This window comes from Choloepus didactylus, chromosome 14, assembly GCF_015220235.1.
Source record: "Choloepus didactylus isolate mChoDid1 chromosome 14, mChoDid1.pri, whole genome shotgun sequence".
NCBI classification, from domain to species: Eukaryota; Metazoa; Chordata; class Mammalia; order Pilosa; family Megalonychidae; genus Choloepus; species Choloepus didactylus.
Window position 1 is genome coordinate 43396684 of NC_051320.1, and position 13402 is coordinate 43410085.

The window sequence follows — 13402 nt, forward strand, 5'->3', positions numbered from 1 at the left end:
AGAAAAATGGGGACAAAAACTAAATGAAAAATAGGGTGGGATGAGGGGCGATGGTCTGGGTATTCTTTTTTACTTTTATTTTTTATTCTTATTCTGATTCTTTCTGATGTAAGGAAAATGCTCAGAAATAGACTGTGGTGATGAATGCATAACTATATGATCGTGCTGTGAACAGTTTATTGTATACCATGGATGACTGTATGGTATATGAATATATTTCAATAAAACTGAATTTAATTTAAAAAAAAAAAAGAACAAGTTCATGATATATTTTATTTTTAAAACCAACTACATTGTGTATTTTTGCATAGGAAAACAATTTGAATGCATATATAGTTAAATATTAACAAAAGTGGTTAAACCTGGTAGACACTTTGTTCAATATATATTGTCCTATATGTAAAATCTTATCTTTCTAATATTACTGTCATGGTTTATTATCCCATTTGTGTAATGATAAACTGCGCAACTTTTATTTTTCAGGTTTCCATGTATTTTCCAAGTTGAATATAATGAATATGTATTTGTTTTGTAGTTAGATAAAAATGTAAAGTTTTTTTTAATTTAAACAAACGATTGCCCAAATAACAGAAGAATAGGCAGCAGTTTACAGTTTAAAAAATACACACAAACCGTGAGCATGGCCACAATGTGATCCAACAGTGAAATGAGACTGCAAAATAACTTTACCCTCAGTCTAATTTAATAGCCCTCTTTGTACTGAACTGGATATTCTAGTAAGGCTTATCAAATTCCATTCTCTTTCTCTTCCAGTTCATTTGGCTAAACCATATTTTTGCAGTCTCTCTTGAACTCTGGCATGACCCTAGGGGCCTAGCCAGTGGAACATGAGCAGAAATGACTTACGCCACTTCCATGTCTGGCACATAAAAGCCTTCCCACTCTTCCCCTTCTATCATGTTCTGTCTTCCTCTGGCTGACTGGGATGGTAGCATCCATGGTGACTGTTGAAACCACATGTTAAAGATAACAGAACTTCTATCAATTTGGGTCTCTGAAAGAATACTGGAGCTCAGTCCCCAATCCCACCCCACCCATATGGAACTCCCCGGACTGTTATTGAACGACATGTGTTTCTGTTGTCAGATTATTACATATTAGGTCCATTTATTACAGCAATTCATTGAGCACTTAATCTATTGCAGACTCTCTACCAAGATTCTACATATATTATATGCAATTATCATTGTCATCCAAATTATATACAAGGAAACCAAGTCTCAAAAAATTTTAGTCCATAACCTCAGAGTGTACTTCCAATTAGTTAATGGCTAAGCAAAGGCTTGAACCTGGGTTTTTCTGATTTCAAATCTATATAAACAATGCCCCTATAGCATTGCCAAAATTTAAGAGGCATAAAAATAAATGAAGAAAGAGGAACAGAGAATTTGGAAGGGTCTAAAATTTTTCCTACTAGGAATATTTTAAGGGATTGGGATTGTGTGCTCTGTAAAAGAAATGATTTGCTTTTAGGTATTTGAAGGTTTGCTGTTTGTGAGTAGGAATGGAGATGTTCTTTGAAGCAGAAGTGGGAGATCGAAGGAACAATTCCAATTCAGCATAAGGAATTTTCTAACTAAAGCTATCCAACAGGGGGATGATTATCTTAATTTATTAAATCTTCTAATCATTCAACATGGTGACCATACTATATGCTAAGCCTTCCATTAGAAGATACTAAGATGGGTAAGACCTAATTGATGTCAGTAACAATTTACTTTCTAGAAGCGTAGACAGCATGCAATCAAATATCTTCAGTATAGAAAGATAACTGTGACAATCACCAGGAGTAGAACACAATTGACCATATTTGGCTCTGCCAGGGAAAATGTTCTAAAAGACTGCTCTGTGGGACAGTGTGCCTGTCTCTAACAAAGGTTTCACCAGTCCAGAGTAAAACAAGAGAAAAACAAGAAAAATAGACTAATTTTTTCAAAAGGATAATTTATCATTTTTATTGAGTTAATGTACATTCTTTCATTTTTATGTTAAAAATGTTCTTTTTTATGAAACGATGTGGTGTAGCTGGCGGCTTGTCAGTTTTTCACATCGTTACTTTGCAAAATAAAACTTTGGCAACCTTCTGTTGCCCTCAAATTTTTTAAATGAAGGTTTTCTAGCCCATTACAAACCCAAGTCTAGTAAAATAAAGACATTTGAACTGGATATTGAAAGATAAGTAGGAGTTTACCAGATAGATGTATGTTTTCCAGGTAAAGGTGCTGTACTCATAAAAGCCCAGGGATTTGGAAACTGCCTCACTTCTTCTCGGACTCCTAAATAATTTTATATTACTGGGATGTTGGATATCTTAAGGATAGTGACAAAAACATAAGGCTGCAGAAATTGAAAGAGGCCAAATCACTGATGGCTTTCTGTACCACATGAAGGGATTTTGCCATAATCCCATGGGCATTAAGGACCTATCAGAATTATTCAGGCTGTCACTCAGTACTTTTTTTTTTTTTAACTTTCTTTTTTTTTTTTTTACTTTCAAACACAAGGACAGTTACAAAAATAATACAAACTCCATACAGAGCACTCCAACATACCTTTATCTCTCTCCCAGAACCCCAGATTCATCAAATTTTAACATTCTGTTATATTTACCATATCATTCTATCTATCCATCATCTGTCTACCTGTTTATCAATCCATTTTCTGGATACTTGAGTATAGGTTTATACATCATGCTCCTTGACCAGTTAATATTGTCATGTACATTTCCTGAGAACAAGGATATTCACTTATTGTATCCACCTGAAATGCAGTTACTAAGTTCAAGAAATTTAACATTGATATAAAGGCTACAGTCTGTTTTCCAATTTTTTAAATGTGTCCCAATAATGTTTCTTTGAGCTTTTTCTCCTTCCTTGCTAGATCTCATCTTAGATCACGTACTGCATTTGCCATTGCCTCATTAGCGTTCAAGAAAAGCTCTGTCATAACACTAGCTAGATACAAGCTTAAGGAAGAGATGCCTCAGAGTCTACATTCCAGTGACAACATTGATAACACGTTAAAATATCAAAATGTTCAGATTTCAACAAAAGGTTACAAAACATACAAAGAGATAAGAAGTGATAGCCCAAGCAAAGGAGACAATTAATGCATTAGAAATCATCAAAGAAGAGGACAAGATCTGTAACATATCAGAAGAATACTTTTCTTTTTTTTTAATTCTGAGAACATAAATAAAATATAAATTTTCCCACCTCAACCACTCCCAAGCATACCATTCAATCACATTCACAATATTGTGGTACCCTCACCACCTTCATTTACCAAAATTCTCCCTTCTCCCCAGACAGAAACTGTACAGCCCTTATGAATCAACTTCCTATTCCCTCTCCTTACCACCCCTGGCAATCTATACTCAAAGTTTTGTCTCCATGAGCTTGCATATTCTCCCATCTTTTCTTTGTAGTTACCATGGAGGTTCAATCTAACATCCTAAATCTACAATAATTCTATTTGTTTTGATAGCAATTTAACTTCAATAGTATATACAAACTATCTTTTTATATCTCTCTGCCCTCCCACCTTTATGTAGTTCTTGTCACAAATTGTATGTTTATACATTATGAGTCCTAAACCACTGATTTTTATCATTGTATCTTAGGTATTTACCTTTTAGATCCTGTAGGAAGTAAAAAGTAGAATTACAAAAATATAATAGTACTAGCATTCATGTTTACCTATGTTGTTGCTCTCATTGAAGATCTTTATTTCTCTATGTGGCTTTGTTCTGTTGTCTATTGTCCTTTCCTTTCAACCTGCAGAACACTCCTTAGCATCTCTTGTAGGGCTGGCCTAGTAGTGACAAACTCCCTCCACTAATGTTTATCTGAGAATATTTAATCTCTCCCTCATTTTTGAAAGATATTTTTTGCTGGATCTAGAATTCTTAGGGGGCAACTTTTTGCTTTCAGCACTTTTAATGTGCCATTCCACCCCATTCTTGCCTCCACGAGGCAAAAGAAATCAGCACTTAGTCTTATTGAGGCTCCCATTATGTTACATGATGCTTCTCTTTTGAGACTTTCATAATTCTCTCTTCATCTTTGGCCTCTGACAGTTCAATTATAATATATTGTGACATGGATCTATTTGGGATTTGGACTTTGTTAAGCATTTTGGATGTGTATATCCGAGTCTTTCATTAAATTTGGAAATTTTCAGCCATTATATCTTTGATTATACTCTGCCCCTTTTTCTATTTCCTCTTCTTATGAGATGCCCACATTGAGTATGTTAGTATGCTTGATGGTGTCCCACATTTTCCTCAGAACAAATTATTTCAATTGTCTTATCTTCAAGCTCTCTGATTCTTCTTTTTTCTGCCAGCTCCAGCCAGCTGTTGAACCTCTCTAGGGAATTTTTAATATCTGTTACTGTGCTCTTCACCTCTGTTTGGTTTCTTTTCATAATTTTCATTTTCTTTTAGTATTCTTTATGTTCATCTATCATTTTCCTAATTTCCATTAGTTTGTTATCCAGGTTTTCCTTTGTTCTTTGAGCACATTTAGGACTATTTTTTAAAAATATTCTTTTGATATGTTACAGGTCTTGTCCTCTTCATTGATGATTTCTAATGCATTAATTATCTCCTTTGCTTGGGTTATCACTTCCTATCTCTTTGTATGTTTTGTAACCTTTTGTTGAAATCTGAACATTTGGATATTTTAACGTTATCAATGTTATCACTGGAATGTAGAACTGAGGCATCTCTTCCTTAAGCTTGTATCTAGCTAGTGTTATGACAGAGCTTTTCTTGAATGCTAAGAGCCAACAAAAAGAGGAGGAGGAGGAGGAAGAGGAGGAGAAGGAGGGGGGAGAAAGAGGAGGGGGAGGAAGAGGAGGAGGATGAGGACAAGACGAGGAAGATGAGGAGGAGGAGGAAAGGGAAAAGAGGGGAAGGGAGGGGGAGGGAGGGGTAGGAGAAGGAGAAGAAAAAGAAGAAAAAAAAGAAAATACATATCCCAGTCTTTGTAGATTGACCTGTGCTAGTGCTCTCCTTCAGGACTTATCCATACAACGAATTTAGAGAATATCTCCAGGCCAAACTGTAGAGGCCTCCCTGATCCTTATGTGCATTAGTCTTACTTTGGGTATGCACATGTGGCCCTAGGAATGTAACCTCTTCCCTAGGAAACAGTTTCCTCAAGGTCCCAGGCATTGTACTACATGTCCTACAACTAGTAATCCCTTGCCTCAGGCAAAACGACTTGCCTGCTTTTGCACAGAGCTTCTACAAGCAGGGCAAGTTCTGGGACAGCTAGTCCCTCAGTCCATTACCAGACAGTTAAGGCCAAACAAACATGTTCCCAGTATGTGCATGAGGGTTACTCTGCTTCCTCTAGAACCAGGACTGGAGCCATACACCGGGAACATGGGCTGGCTCCACATTGACTCGGTGAGGGAAGGTAGAGGAGCCAGCCAGGGCACCACAAGATCCTACAGCTTTTAAGTTGCCTATTTCCTGATTTAGCATTCCTCCAAATCTTGATCTGGCACTCCTCCTTCATTTTCTGGAGCTTTGAGAGAGATGTTTCTGCCAGTTCTTTCTGGTTGTTCAAAGCTGCTTTCTGTGGGGAGATGGAGCCCCCCCATCTAAAGCATCTCACTCCACCATTTTGATTAGGGCAGTTTCAGTGTAACAGTAGTTTTAACATAGACCTCCAGACTGCTATTCAATGCTCATGTCATTTTATCTATGATTTGGCTTTTTTAGACCCGGCAGATCTACACAGTGTAAACCAGCACTCACATTAGGCATTGCTTCCACTCATACTCCAAACATAATACTTTTTTAGGGAGTTTCTTATGACTTATTTATAAGTAGAAACAATGAGATAACATGATCCTGTTCATGTTTTAGAAAGAGCCTGATCTTGCATGGAGGTTGAATTGGAAAGGGATAGTGAGCCCTAGGGCCCGGATAGTTAGAAGCCTGGTACAGTAGTGAGTTCCCTGATGGTTGGGAATATTTGCAGCATTAAATATACCACAAGGGTTCACAGTGGTTGAACAAGCTGCCATGGAACTGTCCTTTCAACTCTTAAGGGGGCACACTAATTTCCTTTAGTAAGGAAACAGATATATAAAAACAGTTTATGTAAGAATGACCATTGTGGAAAACCATATGAAGATTGCATTTTGACCTCCGGCATTACCTTCCTGTTTTCCCTCATCTGACAGACTCTACATTTTCCTGCTTTACTACCTAATCTGAACCTTTAAAAAAAAAAACAAAAAACAGTATACAACACTTCTTTGACATCATCTCTTTAAAATGTATAGCATTTTCCTAAGATAAAATATCACCCATTACACTCTGGTTTCTGTGTAAAAAATGACTACAATCCATGAAAGTACATTCTTTATTCTTGTCCCAGCTTTTATCCTTCATGCAACAGTTATATTTGCAGTTTACTAAAATTCTACCAGCAAATTGAAATTGTAAAATAAAATAAAACCCACGCTCATCAAATTGTCTTTTTAAAAGGCCTTGTTGAATCAATATTCCCAAAATAAAACTTGAATTTAAATTTTTAAAAGGATGTGATTTGAATGGAATCAAGCATAACCTGGCTATTCCAGCTGAGGATCATATTAATCAGTATTTTTTTTTGAAGATTAAACAAAATTTTATTCTACAACTATTGACTATTAAAGGAAAGTTGTAATCATGATTACAAGCAATAGAATATATATGAAGAGAGAGAAAGAGATTTAAACTTGAGTCAGATCTTTGTTCCCTCTGACTAGTCCCTTTGTTTGTAATAGTCCTTGTTCAGTAGAATGTAAATATTCTTTCATCTTCTTTTCTTTATCTTTGCTGAGCAAGATAATCAATATTTTAAATTTCCTTTGGTTAGATGTGAACTACACAAAACATCCTAGTAAAACTGGCATTAGACACCACAGACAGCTTAACATTCCCCCCGACAAATTACTTCTTGGTTTCTGGTACTAACAATCAGGATACTGAAATTAATTTTTCAACAAATAAGATCTCAGCTCCTGGAGATTGCTGCTAATTTTTATGTTCTATAATAATGAACATCAAGCTCTTGTCTTTTCATCTGTTGCTGGTTTCATTCATTGAGATATATAGAAGCTATACCTGATCTTATAATGTATTGGAAAACAAACAAACCAATATAATGCATCAAGCTTAAAAAGACACTAAAAATAGATTTTTAAAAAACTATATTCTGTTGCCATATATACAACCTAACATCCCCCTTTTAACCACATTCAGATATATATTTCAGTGCTGTTAATTACGTTCACAATGTTGTGCTACCATCACCACCATCCATTAACAAAACATTTCCAGCTTTCCAAATAGGAACCCTGTACATTTTAAGCCTTAACTTCCCATTCCCTATCCCCACCCCATCCCCTGGTAACCTATACTCTAGATTCTGACTCTATGAGTTTGTTTATTCTAAGTACATCATAACAGTGAGATCCTACAGTATTTGTCCTTTATGCCTACCTTACTTCATGCAACATGATGTCTTCAAGTTTCATCTAGCCACTACACAAACAGTGCACCGTAAGTTAAACCATGGATTACACTTAATAGTACAATTATTAAAAATGTGCTTTCATCAATTGTAAAATTCATGCTTTCATAAATTGTAACAAATTTTCCATACCAATGTGTTAATAATAGAGTGGTATATAGGAATCCTATATTTTATGCATGATTGCTCTGCAAACTACAACTTCTCTAATAAAGGAAAAAAAATCAAAGCAAAGTGGAAACAAATAAATGAAAGAGATTTCTGGCTTGTGACCATTAAAAAAATACTAAAAATATATTTTAAAGTGAGTTACTTTCTCAGATAGTCAATGCAACTGTTCTTTTAATATGGATCTTCAGACTGCTACTTAGAGGTCACTTCATTTCTCTCTTCATTTTTATAGTCTGTGTTTGCTACATTTTTAGACCTGGCAGATCTAACTCATGTTAGAGTTTCTCTTCTATTCATACTCCAAAGACAAAACTTTTTCAGGGTGTTTTTTTCTGGCTTATTTCTAAGTAGAAAAGACGAAAGTCGATTGAAATATGCATGGCAACCACTTTCAAAAGAAAAGAAAAGAAAAGAAAAAAACAGGATGCATCTGCCAACAAAGTATGACTCAGTTCTATATTGTGCTCACTCTTTTGAAGATCCCAGCAACCATACTGACAAAATTTTCCTGAACATTTCAAAATCATAAGAGCCCAGTGAAATGAAAATCCTGCATGGCAAATTCACTGGAATTTTACATTGCAACTCTACTCAGTCAGTAAATGTTATTTTGCTTGGTGGTTAATCTAGTTGAATAAGGAATAAATTTCACAAGGTTTGGTACCACATCCAAAAGCAACTTTCTCATATGGGCATAAACATTGACTCAACTGCTGTAAAGGTCCTGAGCTTTAGGGTGTGGGATGAAACTATGTGTGTTTGTGTCTGATGTATACTGTTTTTCAGTGGTATGTATCAATACCACCAGTAACTGCGTGGCACACATTGCATAAGCATAAGTATTGGATAAGCAAGGTGTTAAGTTGAAGTCAAAGGTTTATAATGATTAGGGGAAAAAAATCATTTAAATTTAAAATAAACAAAGCAAATACACATGAATGATCTTGGTTAAGTATGTACACAAAGATGCTCCAGTACCAAATAAATGTCTACAACTGAGCTTAGCTGCTCACTTTATATAAACAGCTTTTATTTCTAAATTCACTGTGGCAGTGATATGAGGTAACATATGTAGCCTACAGGGTCATGTTCCACCCATAACCCAAACACTCTGATGGCTCTATGCAGCAAGCTGTACATTCTTTGTTTTAACTTAATGGCCACACGTTATGCTATTTTGTGAGACGCAAGGTTCATTAGACCTTCTGTTCAATTGCCTTAAGGCTGCAATTCATTCTGGCTCTGCAATTACCAGTGACAAGTTTTATATGCAGACAAATTTTTCAATCACAGTTGGAAGGTCTGCATAATTTGTGGCTTTTTGCTCTTCTTTCCGATAATCATGTTAGAAAAAAACATCAAAGATGCATCCTGGAAAAGCATTAACGCTGCATATGCTATTTTACTATTTTTGAAAAGACTGAACTCTGAGAAAGGGAATATGGGGAAATAAAAGATATTAGCACATCTGGTTATTCATAAACAGTTTATATTTGCTTGTAAGCAACTATAACCTCAAGGAGGGAGGGAAAATCTTCCTTGTTGGTCATATCATGTAAAAGCACCATTTTCCAAAGATATTTAATTCTTTGAAATCTATTTACTGTAAGTTGCACCTTCAAGTAATTTCTGTTAAATATACAGTGCTTTTGAAATAAATCTTGAAAACAACCACCAAATTTTTAGATCCCAGATTACTGCCACTGAGCCTCTTCTATCAATTTAAGAGATACCGAGTGGAAGTCAGTCAGACAGAACTTAGATCACTTTTTGCCAAAACTTGGAGTAAATCCATTACAATCCTAATGGTATGCAGAGACTCTAATTGGAAGACAAATAAAGATACAGCTATTCCTATACCAAATCCTGGGGTTTGACTTGTAGGTTACAGTAAATACTGACATAGACCAGATTTTACAGGACAGAAAGAGTCTGTGCAGTTAAATAAACAAATGTGAAATAGTGGCAACAGACCATTATTTTCAAAGACTAGCTATTGAAACTAGTTCAGTTCAACACAAAAGCTCAAGAGCGATCATTTCCACCTTAGGGTCTCACTGATATATGGGCAGGTTAGAAGTGCTTGAAGAGAAGAGAGGAGTTAGGGGGAAAATGTTTGGAAGTTACAGTATTAAAGGAAATCAAGAAAGAGCGATAAAGAGAGGGAGGGGGAGGGGAGAGAAGAGAGGGGAAGAGAAAAAGAGAGAGAAAGAAAGAGGGAGGAGAGGAAGGGAAAGTGGGAGGGGGGAGAGGGAAAGGAGGGAGAGAAGGAAGGAAGGAAGGGAGGGAGGGAGGGAGGGAGGAAGGGAGGGATAGAGAAATCCAGCAGTATGACAACAGTAAAAGCTTTCTTTGAGAGTCAAATTAGATTCTTTGAACAAAGCGCACACATCCTTTAGCCTGGAGGAGGAACTGTATATTAATATTCCAGAATTCTTCTGGGGCTTTGTGTTGACCTGCAAATCCAGGGATGAATGGAACTGATTTATTCTGCTAACACCATATTCATCTTTACTCTTTAGCAGTAACCAGGCAGCTGGAATGCTTACCAGAGAAGAGACCTGGGTCCGAGCCTCAGATGGGCTAGTAAATACATATGCCATTTAGGTGATGTTACTTTGTCTTTATGAGTTTTTTAGTCAGCTTGACTGCCAAAATGCAATGTACCAGAAATAGGTCAGCTTTTAACAATGGGGATTTATTAGCTTACAAGCTTATGGTTCTTAGGCTGTGAAAATGTCCAAATCAAGGCATCATCACACAATACCTAGACTTGATCAGTATCATTTTCCTCAGCTTTAAATGTTAGTAATAATACCTATTTTCAAAGATGGAGGCAAGGTTTGAATAATATAACCTATGCAAATATTCTGAGTTGGGAGCAAGCATTAATACACATTTGTCAAATATTTGTTAATTTCAGGTTAAAACAGACTTTTCTGTGGAGAAATGTACTATACAAAAGTCTAATAATTTTATGTTCATGAGAGAAATAAAATGGAAGAAGTTGTTGCACTGGTAACAAATGCCACCTGGCATATAAAAATTAACACCTCCTTCCCTGACCTGGCAATTTCCCCGTCTCAACACTGGCTAGTGCTACAAATTTCTGGAATTGATTCAAGGCACAAGTCCTTGTTTCTAAGACCCTAAGTAAGTTGCTAGGATACCACTGGGAAATTTAAATACTTCATTTTCCATTTTTCAGTATACTACTTGAAAAACTTTTAAAAACTGGAACATAATATTTTCTCAACTTGGCAGACAACCATCTATAACACTGAGTTGCATATAACGGCTGTTAAACATAACAATGCTAAGCTTCCTAGATGATAATTTTTGAATACTTTAGACCTCTATTTTTTTTCAGTTTAACCTCTAATACATATTTCAAACATTTCAATATATTCTGCCAACATAACCTTAACCATTGATTATTAGGGAATGTGAAAATAGGGTAAAAGAAAGACAACTTCCGGGTAAAATTAGCATCATTTTAATGCATCTGCCAAATACACTAATTATGCTTTTAAAAAAAGTTCAATATGTATCCAGGTGGATTTACAATGAAGAAATTTTCTATTTTCCTCTCACACTAAATAAATAACCATCTAAGGAATATTCAGGTCCTACCCTACTCCATTTCCTGTGAAGGAAGAGAAAGGGGAGTGAACACATTGCTTGGCTGTTGAACAAGTAAGTTGCTTACCAACAAGAAATAAAGTTCAGAAGATTAGGTCAATAATGCCCAACTGAATGCAATAACAGACAAAGAGCATACCTCTGGGTGTCCGATCCAACCTGCTTCCCAGAGGAAACCTGACTCCTAGAATTTAAATATGTGATCTTTTATAATATTATTTCAATTTTATTTAAAATTGAGTTTAAAACTAGAAAGTCATTTCAAAATTATAAAACTAGGACAATCCATGATAAATTCATTTTCATAGGACCTCAATGTTATGGATTCTCACCAATGTTCAGGTCCAAATTGACCTAAGTCTGTTTCTTATCGACTTACTGTTAGAGGAAAGGGATTTGCAGTCAGTGAATTAGAAAGGTCTGTTACTTTTTATCTGAAATCAACTGTCTCCTCATCTAGGCAGGCTGAATCTCTCTCAGCCTGGGTCAACTGGTACGTGAGGGGGGAAGGGGTTGGGGGGTGGCATTTGGCCATTGTCTACAGGAAGTCCAAAAATACTCAGCAGGTCATGAAATTTAAGTTCACAGAAGATTTTATAGATAAGATGGAGGAAACGGATGGTTCAAATCCCATGCCCCACAGAAATTTCCCTAAGAAATCTTCTCTTTGATTTTGTTTACTCCAGCTATCTTTATGCCACCAGTGAGAGTTCCTCAGCTTCTGATTTGCTATGTGCCAAGTCTTTCAATTCTACCCAATGCCTCTCACTCCCCTCGCCACCCCCAACCACCACCCCCTCCATCAAGGGACTCAGCAAAACCAAAGGCAGTGAAGTCCTACCCACTGTGGCTCCATTTGATCCTAGGATGACCACACCCCTTCCAGAAGACTTTCAGTTAGTATCGGTTCTCCACTCAAAGTCTCAAGCCCTAGGTAATGTTATCACCCGAACAAGTAGTTAGGGAAAAAACCTTAAAAGGTTTGAGGATTGAAGACCAGCTATTTGTCAAGACATCAAAGCTAAAAACAACTGTTTTCTACAATTGCTGAGTCTCAGCCTCCAGAACATCCTCTCCTAGGGCTCATTCACAACTGGATTTGAATGCAGATCCAAAAAGAAACTTAAATGAGTACACAAAGGGAGATTCTAGGAAAAACAGTGGAACTTTACGTTTTGCTTAAGGAACCACTCAGCTACCTTTAAATCGTGACTTTTCCCTAATTCCATACCCTTCTCTCTCCCCTCTCATACACACAGTAAAAGGCAACAGGAAACAGAAGCAAGGAAGGAGGAGCCAGGCTACTTTAACAGTTGATTGTGTGCAAGAGGTCTTCTTACCCTAGGAGAAGTTCTGGATTAAAGGACGGAGGAAACAGGCAAACCACCGAGTTAGTATAGGACTGCTCCTTTTGAATGCGGAGGATTGAACTGGTTCCAAAAAGGAGCAGATTGGGAAAAGTCAGATTGACAGTGCTGATGCTTTCTTTCCCTAATCCATAGTACCTTCACATTGATTTCTGGCTGAACAATTTAGCCATTCTCCTCTCTAATTTACTCTTTCTCTCTGATTCAAAGAAAAAAAAAGCAGAGCATTTGAAATGAACTCACAGATTCACAATGCTCATAAGTTTCAACAGAGTTAAACACTGAAGTACATATTAGCTACTATGATGGATGCACCCACCCAGCAGCCTAACCCTGAGATTGCAGGAAGTGCACATGCAGTCTTTTAATTTCTTAGAAGATCTTCTGGCCACAAAACCTCTCTTCTCTCCTACCCCCAGAAACTGGGCTAGACCATGTAGACTTCTTTAAAACTATGTTTTATCCTTATTCCATAAACCTAGACTGGAGCCAGAGTTGAGGCACCTGATCCTCCTGGCTCTTTCCCAAACCACAGCCCCATGGTTTTGTTCAGCCCCCTCAACCAAACTATTTCATTGTCTCCTTGGGTTTCCCCAAATTTATTTCACAAATGACCTAAGCTGGAATTAACAAACCCAAGTTCCACAATACACTTTCATCAAA